Below are 12,210 nucleotides of genomic sequence, written 5' to 3'. Positions count from 1 at the left end.
TCAAATCTGCCTCGTATTCCGTTGTTGCCACTCGAAGCAATTCTTTCACGTGGGTGTCAATCAGAACAGATAGATGCTTTGATTTCACGTGTTTCAGGGTAAAAAACACAGACTTTGTTTGTGTTTTTTTTTATATGCGTGTTTACTTCGCTTGAGTTTAATACGGTATTTTCGTCAAATGCGCATGTGCGTGAGATGAATATACCGCAGGGGGCAATTAATTTTACAAGGCCACATGAGAAACCTGAATTGTGTCAGAGGGCCACACCAACGATAATATTTTAGGGACGCACCGAAATGAACATTGAATTCAAAAGGCAATAAAATCCATAATTTTTTGTGTTATGCTTTTTGCCTTGGCACCATCACTGGAAAACTTTCCTGCCTTTTCAAAAACGTCCTCTACAGACGGAGTGCGCATGCTCGGATTGACTTTACTTTTCTGCGCCGCGTTCTTCTCATATTTAGAATGGCAATCGGGATGTTTGGATTTCAGGTAATAAATTAAACCCGACTTGGAGAAACTCTTTGCAGATACACCCCCCTCTTGAAATTTCAGCATTGCATGTTCTGCAAATCGCGATCCACACACCGCAGACATGTTGCTCTTATCCAGATAACCGTGTGCTGGCTGCGCTTTTTTATTGCGTCATTACAATTGTGTTTCTGCTGTGTTGTTTCAGCGATTTAGGTATTTCGGCAGAAAATTTTCGGCGCATCCATGTAATTTATGATTGGCCTCACGCGGGCCGGACAGGGACGTACAAAGGGCCGGATGTGGCCCGTGGACCGTAGTTTGCCCAGGTCTGATATACCGCAAAGTTTCCCAGTAGGGGCAAGCTCATTTAAGTCTTAAAAATACCGTATTGAACTCAAGCGAAGCGAACACGCACATTAAAAATCCAACACAAACTTCGATATGAACGTGAGAGCCGCATGAAACCAGCCAAAGAGCCGCATGCGGCTCGCGAGCCGCGGGTTGGCCACCCCTGATCTATATGATGTGAGGTCCAGTTAACAGCTAAAACAGGTAGCAGTAATAACTACTTTTTACTTAAGTACATGTCATAGCCAAAACTTCTTTACTTTCACTTAAGTAAAAAAGTTTAATCAGTACTTCAACTTTTACCCGAGTATTTTAAAACATGAGTATCTGTACTTCTACTTAAGTAAAGGATGTGTGTGTATATATATATATATATATATATATATATATACAAACTTATACATATTTGTATCAAACAGGGTTTTCAGTTTAGTATACAGTACATGTGTACCGAATGCAATCCTTTTTACAGTATGTAAAGTTTTTTTAATTATTATTATTCTTTTTTAAACTTTAAAACATACACAACAATGCAAGGGGTATAAAAAAGAAACCAATGTTAGTGCAGTGTCACTGTGGCTACTCCTTTCCTACCCTTCATACCAGAAATAAGATTTGTTTTGTGTATGCATGAAAAAGCCATCGAATCCGTAGCGCTAGCCGCTAACCAGGAAGTGGCTAAGCTAGCGCTATAAATTCATAAAATATTTATTTATAAAATATAAATAAAGTTATATGCAGGATACAACTTGCAGTGAAATAAAAAGGTAAAAAAAAAGCACTTTTAACATTGGCTGAAAGCAGCTTTACAGAGATAAAGTGGTTATAAAATAATGTATACATTTAGTCTTTAGAATTGTAAGTTTGTCCCCAGTATGCGAGTCAGTGGCGACTGTGGCAAGGAAAAACTCCCTGAGATGGTATAACGAAGAAATCTTGAGAGGAACCACATTTAAAAGGGGACCCATCTGGGTGACACTGAATGTCCATTTGTTGCAGTTTGATCATTAACATGTGTAGTGATAAGCAAATACATGTAACCAGTGATCCTTAGCCACTGCATTAGACTGTTAATATTAATTACAGCTCAGATCCATGCATCTTTAGGCTGTTGTTGTGGAAGCATCCCCAGCTGCACAGAGTGTTTCCAATTGAAGAGAACTCCATCCAGAGGTAGGCTGTCGGGATGAATCGGGCAGGTCCGAAGAGAGGAAAGGGATGGGAACAGTGGTCGCTGGTACCTCAGGAGAATGTTTAACTCGGCAGAGAAAGAGGGAGAGTAAAGGGGTGATAATCACATTCTTGGCATTTTTATTTTTTAATCTTCAATTTTTTTTACTTTTTGTCGTTCTTTTGAAATAAATACTGGACTTAAACTAGAAGTAAATTCTGGTATGTTAAAATCAATTATTTTTTACTGACCATAAGCTATTAAGAAATTTCCCCACTGTGGGACGAATAAAGGTATATCTTATCTTACAACACTCTCCATGCATTTTTTAAAAAGTGTATAATAGCCGGTGAATCAGCTATAATTACAACATTCTGTATCCTGTTCAGCAAATGTGAACAGACAACCAGTGTTGTTCATGACCTTGGGCTTGCCGTGAGTCTAACCAGTGATGTTTATCATAGGCTCAAAGTGTTGCCATAAGCATGGTGGTTCATGGTGAGTGATGTCCAAGGCTGTGCTGGTTCTGTAAGGGAACGCCCACAGCCCTCTACTGACTCACAGTTTCCAACACAGACCTTGGCTTTGAGTCACTTTACTCCAGATGCATCAGAATCGCCAATACTCGACAACACTCGACTCAAACCATTAAAAGTAATGTCCCAACTCCAAAAAACCTTTCAATACACCTCACAGAGGCGATATTTCATGATTTGTTTTTTTATAATAGCAGATGCTGATGTTGTGTTGAAAAGTGTATTTTTTTTTTAAGTCTATATAAGATCATATTTGTTGTAAGTGCATATTGATTTTGGTATGCAGTCTGTTTGATGTTATTGAATTGTTGAAGCGCTATAATTCCAGTGCAAAAGTAAAGACAAAAATAGCTAGGTATTAAACTTTTATAGTTGCATTTTTGTTCTATGACTATTCTGGTATCAGTGAGAAAAAGGCTTAGCCAGGAAGCATCATTAAAGCATTGCACTCGCTGTTTTATTGGCAAACTTACAGTGCAATATGGGTTTGGTGGTTAGCCACAAAACTAAACTAGCCACAGAAACCCACTAACAAAATCCTACTGGGTATCTGCTTGATGGAAGACCTCATGAACCTAAAACAACATGCTGGTAGGGCACAAACACAACACATACACTATGGGACCCATGGGAAAACACATTAGTGCCTGCTTTATTAACATGTAGCAAAACCATACTACAACATATTTGATGGACTAATATTACGTAATAGTGCATACTTTTATATTGTTTATCTGCACTTCTGTACTGATTTGGAAATAAATCAATTCACTGTGGTTGGAATCAAATTTAAATAAATAGTAAGTGGAGAAAAACTGATGATAAACAACTTGTGGATTCTACAGTAGTAAGATTTTGAAAATTAGGAATATTTCTTCTATATCTTTTGCCAGCTTTCTGTTCTGTTCCACTAAACAGTTCAAGGTCTAAAGCGCTAAACATATCCATACCGCATAGCAAAACAACAATGCAAGTCTTCACTGTCACCACCTAGGTTTGTTTAGCTTTTTTCCTCCCCAGAACCAAGTTATTTAGTTATGATTATTTATTATGTACAGCTTTTTATGATATGAATTCTTGGCATTAACATCAAGAATGGGGCATTCGCCTTCATGACAATGCAATCTGCCATCTACGAGCTGTTTAAACAATGTACATAACATATTCCTTTTAAATGAGAAACTGTTTACTCCTTATCCATCATAATCTGGGCCTTTAGATAGTTCTGTTTATGAAAAGCTCATCTGCTACGTTTCAGATCCTTCAGATTCGTAGGATGCAAACGGTTTAGTATGAATATGAATCAGATGCAACTTCTTGTGATTTGTCCAGAATGTTTGGATTTTGAATTAACATTGTTCATGAGAAACAGAGTGGGTTTTTACAAAGCGACTGAAGAGCAACTGTGATAATAGTGAACTCCAATAAAATACTGAATATTTTAACCCCTGTGGTGGTAAAGAATTAACCTGGTGTTGCATGTAGGAATAAAGATATAAAACTCTTTACATCCCAGAACTGCTCAGAATCACACACAATTTGTACATGAACTGTCACTTTAGTCATTTATATGCAAACTTAAAACTCTCTAGATCAGGGGTCTTTCTAAAGTTTTTCAGGGCAAGGACCCCTCGAGGTGATAAAGACATGATACAAAATGTGTCAAACATAGCCACTGATATTAATAGAAACCAATCATATCATGCTAGTTATATTAAGACAATTAAAACGATTAGAACAATGTTTTACATACATCGCTGTCTGTTTATTTTCATATATTTTAAAAATGTCGAAAAGATTTTTATTCTTTTATTCTTAGATGGACTATTATACATTTATATGAACTTTAGCTTTATTTTGACTAGAACTTTAATGTCATAATTTGCATATTTATTTTAAATAAATCTTTGATCTTTGTTTTTACCCATGTAAAAATCTTTTGTGATTCCAAATAAAGTAGCGGACCCCCTGCAGTACCTCTGTGTCATGGACCCCTGGTTGAAGACCCATGCTCCCGATGATGATTATGATGGTGATGATATAAGCTGACCAGGAGAGAGTAAATGTTATACAGTAGTTGAATGTTAAATGAAGTTTAAACGTAACCTCAGGTCAGTATCTCCTGAAACTCCTGTGAAAGCGCATGGCTAGAAACATGGTCTCAGAACAGTGGAGTGCGTGAGCATGAGGACGGAAAAAGCAGAAATTTGAAACAATCTGCAAAATGCCTGTCGCATTCTTCAAAAATAATGAACTGAGACTTAAACGCACTGACTTAATAAAGCTACTACATTCTTTGTAAACTGGGTTGTCAAGGGTGATGAAAGAGATGGAATTTTTTTTTTATATTTTTAAAAATAGTTTCTAAAAATGTTAACTGTAGATGTATTAAGATTAGGATCATACAAAACCTTTGAAGGCTTTTTAAGACAGATGTGAATAGTTCTAAATCAAATATTGTTGTAGAATATAATGCACAATACAGACAAATGTTTGTGGACACCTAACCATAAGATTTGTATTTGCTTTGTAAGCATCACATTACACATTGTCTGTTATTATAACCTCCACTCTTCTGGAAGGCTTCCACTAGATTTTGGAGTGTGCTGGTAGAGATTTGTGTTCATTCAGCGACAAGTGTTTTAGTAAAGTCAGGTACTGATGTAGGGTGAGGAGGCCTGGGGTTCCAAAACTTCCTGAAAGTTTTTAATAGGATTGAGGCCAGAGCTCTAAGCAGGCCACTCAAGATCTTCCTATGTAAACCCTATAAACATGGAATTCGCTTTGTGCACAGGTTTAGGTCTGATAGTTTGTGAAGTGGAAGGAAAATGTAATGCTCCCGCATCCAAAGACATTCTGTGTCATTTTGTGCCTCAAAGTCTGAGGAAACAGTTTGGGAAAAAAACACATATGACTGGATAATACCAATTTTTTGTCTATATACAGTAGTGTACATCCTACTACTGTATATGACATTTTATTGCTAAATCGGTGCATTAGCAGCATATTAAAATACTTCTCATGGTAACTGTCATAACAATTATTTTGACTACTATGTAAAGATGTCATTATAACAGTTGCCATAGCATTTAGCTGCATTCTTCAGACTAGGGTGACTTGCAAAAGTTTAAACATCTCATCTTCTTTTGCATCTTTCTTTTGTTTATATGAAACAAACTAAGTAACTTTAACTGCGTGAAGATTTTTGACCAAACAAATATATAAATGTACAAGTGTTAAGTTTCTTTTGAAAAATCCTCTTTAGCATAAAAAACAGGTTTACACTTAGCATCTAAACAGTTTGTTTCTCCAAACATTTACCTGAAATACTTTGCCATGTCTCTTATAAAACCAAAGGTGTTCTTCACTAGTTGGAGATTTTTTGCATTCCAGTTCATCCTAGAGCAGTTCAATAGGATTTACAGTAGTTGGTGGTTACTCAGCAGGCCATTCCATGATAGATAACACTCCATCTGACTGTTTGCTCTCTGAATAACAGAGCTTGGATGGATGCTTTGGGTCTTTGTGATGCTGTACAGTGAAGCTCAGTTCCAATTAGCTGCAGTCCAAATGGAATTGTGGGCATTGAAGTATGGAACAGTAGCCATGTTGTTTTAGTATACTTTTCATCAAAATCTAACTTACATGTGTATAATAAGTTTGCATGTTCTCCACATATAAGCAGAAACTTATGAAGTGGAACATGACATAGCTACGTGTTTCATCCAAAACCTGTTTTTTTGCTTTTAGGCTACAGTGACAGTTTGATGGAAATTAATACTGTTGAGAATTGTCTAGATTGTTGCAATAAAAGGTTAGACATTGTCCAAAAGCAGCTTTAAATAACTTAAAAATAAAAGTGAATTGTGTGTGTATTTATCTGTGATGAGCAGCCTGGGGTGACTGTGGCAAGGAAAAACTCCTTTACATGTTATGAGAAAGAAACCTTGAGAGGAAACAGACTCAAAAGGGGAACCCATCCTCATTTGGGTTATATTAAGAGTGTGATTATAAGTCTTAAAAACAAAACAAAACACCGGAGAGTGAGAACTAACATGAGCACCGGAGTGTGTGTGATTATGAGTAATGTCCTTTTTACAGTCTTATACAGTCATTTGACTTTGTGAAACCAGGAGCTACTGAGCAACTCAAAAATAGCTCAACAATTGAGATCATCATAGCTCCAACACCAGCTTCTCCATGCCAGAGCCTTTAAACATTTGAAGAGGCCCAATGGCCAAACTCTACATGAAGTAGAAGAGAAACTGTTTGGGAAGTGAATCTTTAGGGCATCCCTGTGAGACCATCCATAACAATTCATTAAGATTTCCATGTGGGACAATTTACAACAGCAGGGCGTGAGTCACCAGCTCAGCAGCTTAGAGCAGAATGAGAGCATTGGGGTGAATCAGGCAGGTCCAGAAGGCTAAAGGAAATGGGCAGTAGAAGTGTGCCATAAACATGCACCAGCATCAATTAGTCTCTGTTTTTACACAGAAATGTTCACAACTAAACCGTCACTTTTCAACATTAATTCATTATTATTTCTAAGAACTTAGTGAAAGGTAAAAACAGGGTTTGGAATTTGAAGAATATGCAGGGTTAACAGGGCCTTTTATAATTAGCCATCTATGATCATATTTATACACTTAAAAAAAAAACAAATGATTGAATAGGTGCAAACTGTTGGGGACTTTTAGAGTTTATTAGTCACAAAAGAACATGTTAAAAGAATCTCCCCCTTTCACAATCCTGAAAGGTTCTAGGTGTTTAGTTGACCTGCCTGATGTGACAGCAGACTGTGCCTCCCTGCTCGGCCACCACCATGCTAGCACACTGTCATACTCCTGCCCTCTAATCCAGATGGGAAAGAGTCAGCCCTGGAAAGAAATGCTGTTTATCCACATCCAAATATTTTTTTTGCTTCATGCATTCATCTAAACTCTTGCAAACGGCAATAAGACTGTGAGGCCAAGTGCTATCTGTCTAAACTTTTGAATGTTTGGGGAAACTGTTTTAATTTTTTTCACAGTCAGCAAATATAGGCCAAGTGATGATCCATCACTTCAGGGATGTGCCTTTCAAAATGATTTTTGTCTCTCCTGTGGGCTAAGGTATTGGAAAACTGCTTTGGAAATAGTCTACGCATGCAATCATAATGCAATCTGGACTAAGACTTATATACAATGTATGGTAAAACCTCTAATCTGAAAAATATGTCTTAATGATTGATTTGACCTTACACTTGCAAAGTGACCTCTCAGAATAAATCCTGTATTTTTTTTACAAACTAAAACCTGTTTAAATCTGCTATAGAATAAAACTGTTAATGATAGGACACCACCTGGAGTAGAGTTACTCCCTAAAGCTCATCCTGAGGTGCCTCTTACACCACAGCAATTCTAACACTTTTTAATCATTATTAATGACACTTCATATTTTATTTGTTTGTTGTTTATGGTTACATTTAATGTTGAGGAATGTCTGAGAAACACCTGGTTCTTGTTTCTCTTAGGTCATTCAAAAAATTGTCATTAATGAAAACCCTGTGCACTGAAACTCACAAAAAACGTACATTAAATATTTTTTTTTTAAAGAAGCACATTAGTGTAAATTGTTTAAATAAAAAAAACTACTATCTGAGTCGTTATTAATTTTTTTTAATAATCAAATAGGGAAATTTCTTAACCACTATTATAAATTAAAATGTATTAGAAAGGAAGAGATGTGGAGGTGGAAAAGGAAGTGCAGGAAAGCATAAGGTAAAAGAGGTTGGCAAAACAGAATTGGGATCAACAGAGTGATGAGAAAAGTAGGCAGGAGTACAAGGAGATGCGGCAGCAGGTAAAGAGGGATGTGGCAAAAGTCAAGGAAAAGGCATATAAGGGGAATGAAAGTCAGTAGGAGTAAGACAGAGTACATGTGTGTGAATGAGAGGGAGGGCAGTGGAGTGATGTGGTTGCAGGGAGAAGAGGTGGAGAAGGTGGAGGAGTTCAGGTGCCTGGGGTCAACAGTGCAGAGTAATGGAGAGTGTGTTAGAGAAGTGAAGAAAAGAGTGCAGGCAGGGTGGTGTGGGTAGAGAAGAGTGACAGGAGTGATTTGTGATAGAAGGGTATCTGTAAGAGTGAAAGGGAAAGTTTATAGGACTGTGGTGAGACCTGCGATGTTGTATGATTTAGAGACAGTGGCATTGAGTAAAAGACAGGAGGTGGAGCTGGAGGTAGCAGAGCTGAAGATGTTGAGGTTTTCGTTGGGAGTGACGAGAATGGACAGGATTAGAAACTAGTTTATTAGAGGGACAGCGCATGTAGGACGTTTTAATGACAAGGTGAGGGAGGTGAGATTGAGATGGTTTGGACATGTGCAGAGGAGGGATATGGGGTATATCAGTAGGAGAATGCTGAGGATAGAGCCACAAGGAAGGATGAAATGAGGAAGGACAAAGAGGAGGTTTATGGATGTGGTGAGGGAAGACATGCAGGTAGTTGGTTTGAAAGAGGCAGATGTAGAGGACAGGGGGTTATGGAGACGGATGATCCGCTGTGGTGACCCCTAATAGGAGAAGTCGAAAAAAGAAGAAGATAAATTACAATTTATTCTAACCACACAGACCTGAAAATACAACTGTGCTGTGATATTGTTCTATTTTTAAACATGTAAGTACTGTGACAGTCTTTGTAGGGTTAACACTGTTTTTATTCCATGTGTCATTCTGCTTCTTTTCTTCCTCCTTTTCCTTATATTTTTTTATTATTCATACTCAGCATACCTTTTTTTTTAATGAAAAATTTAACCAATTCTAGTTGGATCTAGACTGTCTGAGAAGAGAAATATGATCACCTGATTGTTTACACTGCATGACTCGGACCTTAAAATTAATTCCAAATAAGGTGTTAACATCAAGTAATAATCATAATGCCATTATACTATATACCACAGTCTAGAAATGCTGACAGCTCAGTTTTAGCAGATTTAAGGCCAAAGATAAAGGCCCAGAGTTTGCTTTCTTCGTCGCCTGGTCATGTTTTTTGCGAGTGAATTTTAGCTGGATATTCTCTTCACTTAGCTTACAGCATGTAGAATATAGTTACCGAGCAACCACACTACACCAAGGACAACAAAGACTAACTGAGGGCACTACTAAGGACTAGAGCATGCTGGGACATGCTGTAATATCAACAGCATGGTGGTGTGATGTGACCAGATGTGGAGCTGATTTACTGTTAGTCTGAATTTTGTATTATTTTGCAGCCATAGCATACCCTGAAGTGTTTTATTTCTGTTATACCATAGTAGTTTTTCTACAACTATATTGTTGAAATATATATTTTTCTGTTCAATTAAAAAAAATTTCCAGTTACATTTGATGGCCTGAAATGAAAATTATACTTGTTTCACAGAAATTTCTGTAATCCCTAACCTAATATCAGCAATAACAATTAATTTCCCCCATTTCCCTCTCTCAATCCCTCTATCTCTTTATTGCTTTCTTCCTTACTTTTTCTCTCAGTGAAAAATCGTACTAAAAAAAAAGACAAAGCAAGTTTATATCTATAGCGCTTTTTACAAAGGACATTGTTTTAAAGCAGCTTTACAGTATTTTAAGAGTTAAGGTGAACGATGTGTATTTATCCCTGATGAGCAGCCATGGCGAAAAACTCCTTGCCAGTCTGTCCTGATACCTTTTTTCCTATTGTATAAAATTACTGATACTGTAGAAATTACAAATTTCACATAACATAATGGTCCTTGAAAGCAATAGGGCAGTTGTTACTTTCGTCTTCATCTTTCATATCAAGTTCACCTTTCATATCAAGTTCTGATATAGTTATCCACTGAAGCATTACTTTTGCTTTTTCAACATTAACTCGACATGACATTGAACCCCAACCATAAAGCCTATTATGTCATCAAGATAAATCAAATAACAGCACTGGGTTCTTCAAACCTCCAGTGGCACTTTGCCCACCTTCATTCCATCCCATCTCCACTTTCACTTGTACATAATGCATTTTTCATCACAAGAGTAAAAAAAAAAAAGGATATTTTTGGTCTTGCGGGTGAAAGAAAATGCCTTGTATCCTGTATGGGATTTCAGCGCATGCTCTATAGACATAAAGGGAAAAACTGGATGGTACAATGGAAACTTTATATTTACAATTGATTGAGACTTCTTTAAAAACATTTGATAACTATAAAAAAAATTCCATTCCCCTGTCCTCCATTTTCACCCAGAATATTTAATAAGCTCTGTCTTGTTAAAGGGACAGCGCATGTAGGACGTTTTGGGGACAAAGTGAGAGAGGCCCGATTGAGATGGTTTGGACATGTGCAGAGGAGGGACATGGGGTATATCGGAAAACGCTGAGGATGGAGCCACCAGGAAGGAGGAAAAGAGGAAGACCAACTAGGAGGTTTATGGATGTGGTAAGGGAAGACATGCAGGTAGTTGGTTTGAAAGAGGCAGATGTACAGGACAGAGTAGTATGGAGACGGATGATCTGCTGTGGAGACCTCTAATGGGAGCAGACGAAAGAAGAAGAAGAAGAAGAAGAAAACGAAAAAAATCTTTGCTTGTCAGCTTCAAGTTATCTAGACAATGAACTGGTTTAATAAATGATGTACTTAACATTACCTTCAAACAGGCGTTGCTGGTCCAATATTCACTAAGAATTGATCCTACCTTTAAACCACTTTCCCAATAGGCAATTTAGGAATGGAGATTCATAAAGGAGTGGCTGTAAGTTGCTGTAAGAAGTTGGCTTTTCATTCATTCATTCTAAATATGAAGTTTATCCTGGTTAGGGTTGTGGTGCATCCAGAATGCATCCGAGGATCACAGGACATGATACCAGAATAGACCTTGGATGGGACACCAGTCACAACTAGGGGTTATATGAACTAGACTGTCCATGTTTCAAGGGATGCGATGAAATCACTGAACCCTCAGGGAAAACTATGTACAATTCCACATAGACAGTAATCCTAGCTCAGGACTGTGTCAGGTGCTCTGGAGCCATGAGGTGCAAATACAGAGACATTTTATTTTTATATTTTGTAGTTGTTATTATTTTCTTTAATCAAAAAGGCTGCTAGATTTTAACATTAAAATTTAAAGGCTTAATGGTCTATGAGCAGCTTTCTGATCCGTAAAAATCTTTTCAGAATTAACCACACTTTTGTCCTACTTTTAAACAAAAACATACAATTCCTGCCTTACCTACATGACAGTGGGAGTGTACTCTCTGGAGGAGTGAAGAGAAGTTTAAGTTGGAAACTAGTTTTACTTTGATCACACAGTACAATTACCAAATATGGCAAATGATTGGGATGAATCAGAGATGTTTATGGTCTTGCTGCTTTTATTGTGTTCTACTGTCTATTACTTATAGAGTTTCAATACAGTTCAGTCTCTGTTACGGTTGATTTGGAGTGGTGTGTATAAAGAATCTAGTCCCTATGCGGCCCATATGGTTTTTCATCCTGGTAAGTTCCAAACATCATTAAAATGAAGAACTTATGGGGACGTATTTAATGCTCTTCAGAAATGTTGGTCAGCTTCTGTGTGTCAGGATGCAGACCACGTGGAGACAACTGGAATAACTCTATCATGTTTATTGTTAAACAAAACAACACCAGATAAAGTTACGAACTGTGATGCGGAGTGAGTCCGGAAG

The sequence above is a fragment of the Silurus meridionalis genome, chromosome 24, assembly GCF_014805685.1.
Source record: "Silurus meridionalis isolate SWU-2019-XX chromosome 24, ASM1480568v1, whole genome shotgun sequence".
Classification (NCBI taxonomy): Eukaryota; Metazoa; Chordata; class Actinopteri; order Siluriformes; family Siluridae; genus Silurus; species Silurus meridionalis.
The sequence above is the reverse complement of the archived record's forward strand: the minus strand, read 5'-3'. Positions refer to the sequence as shown.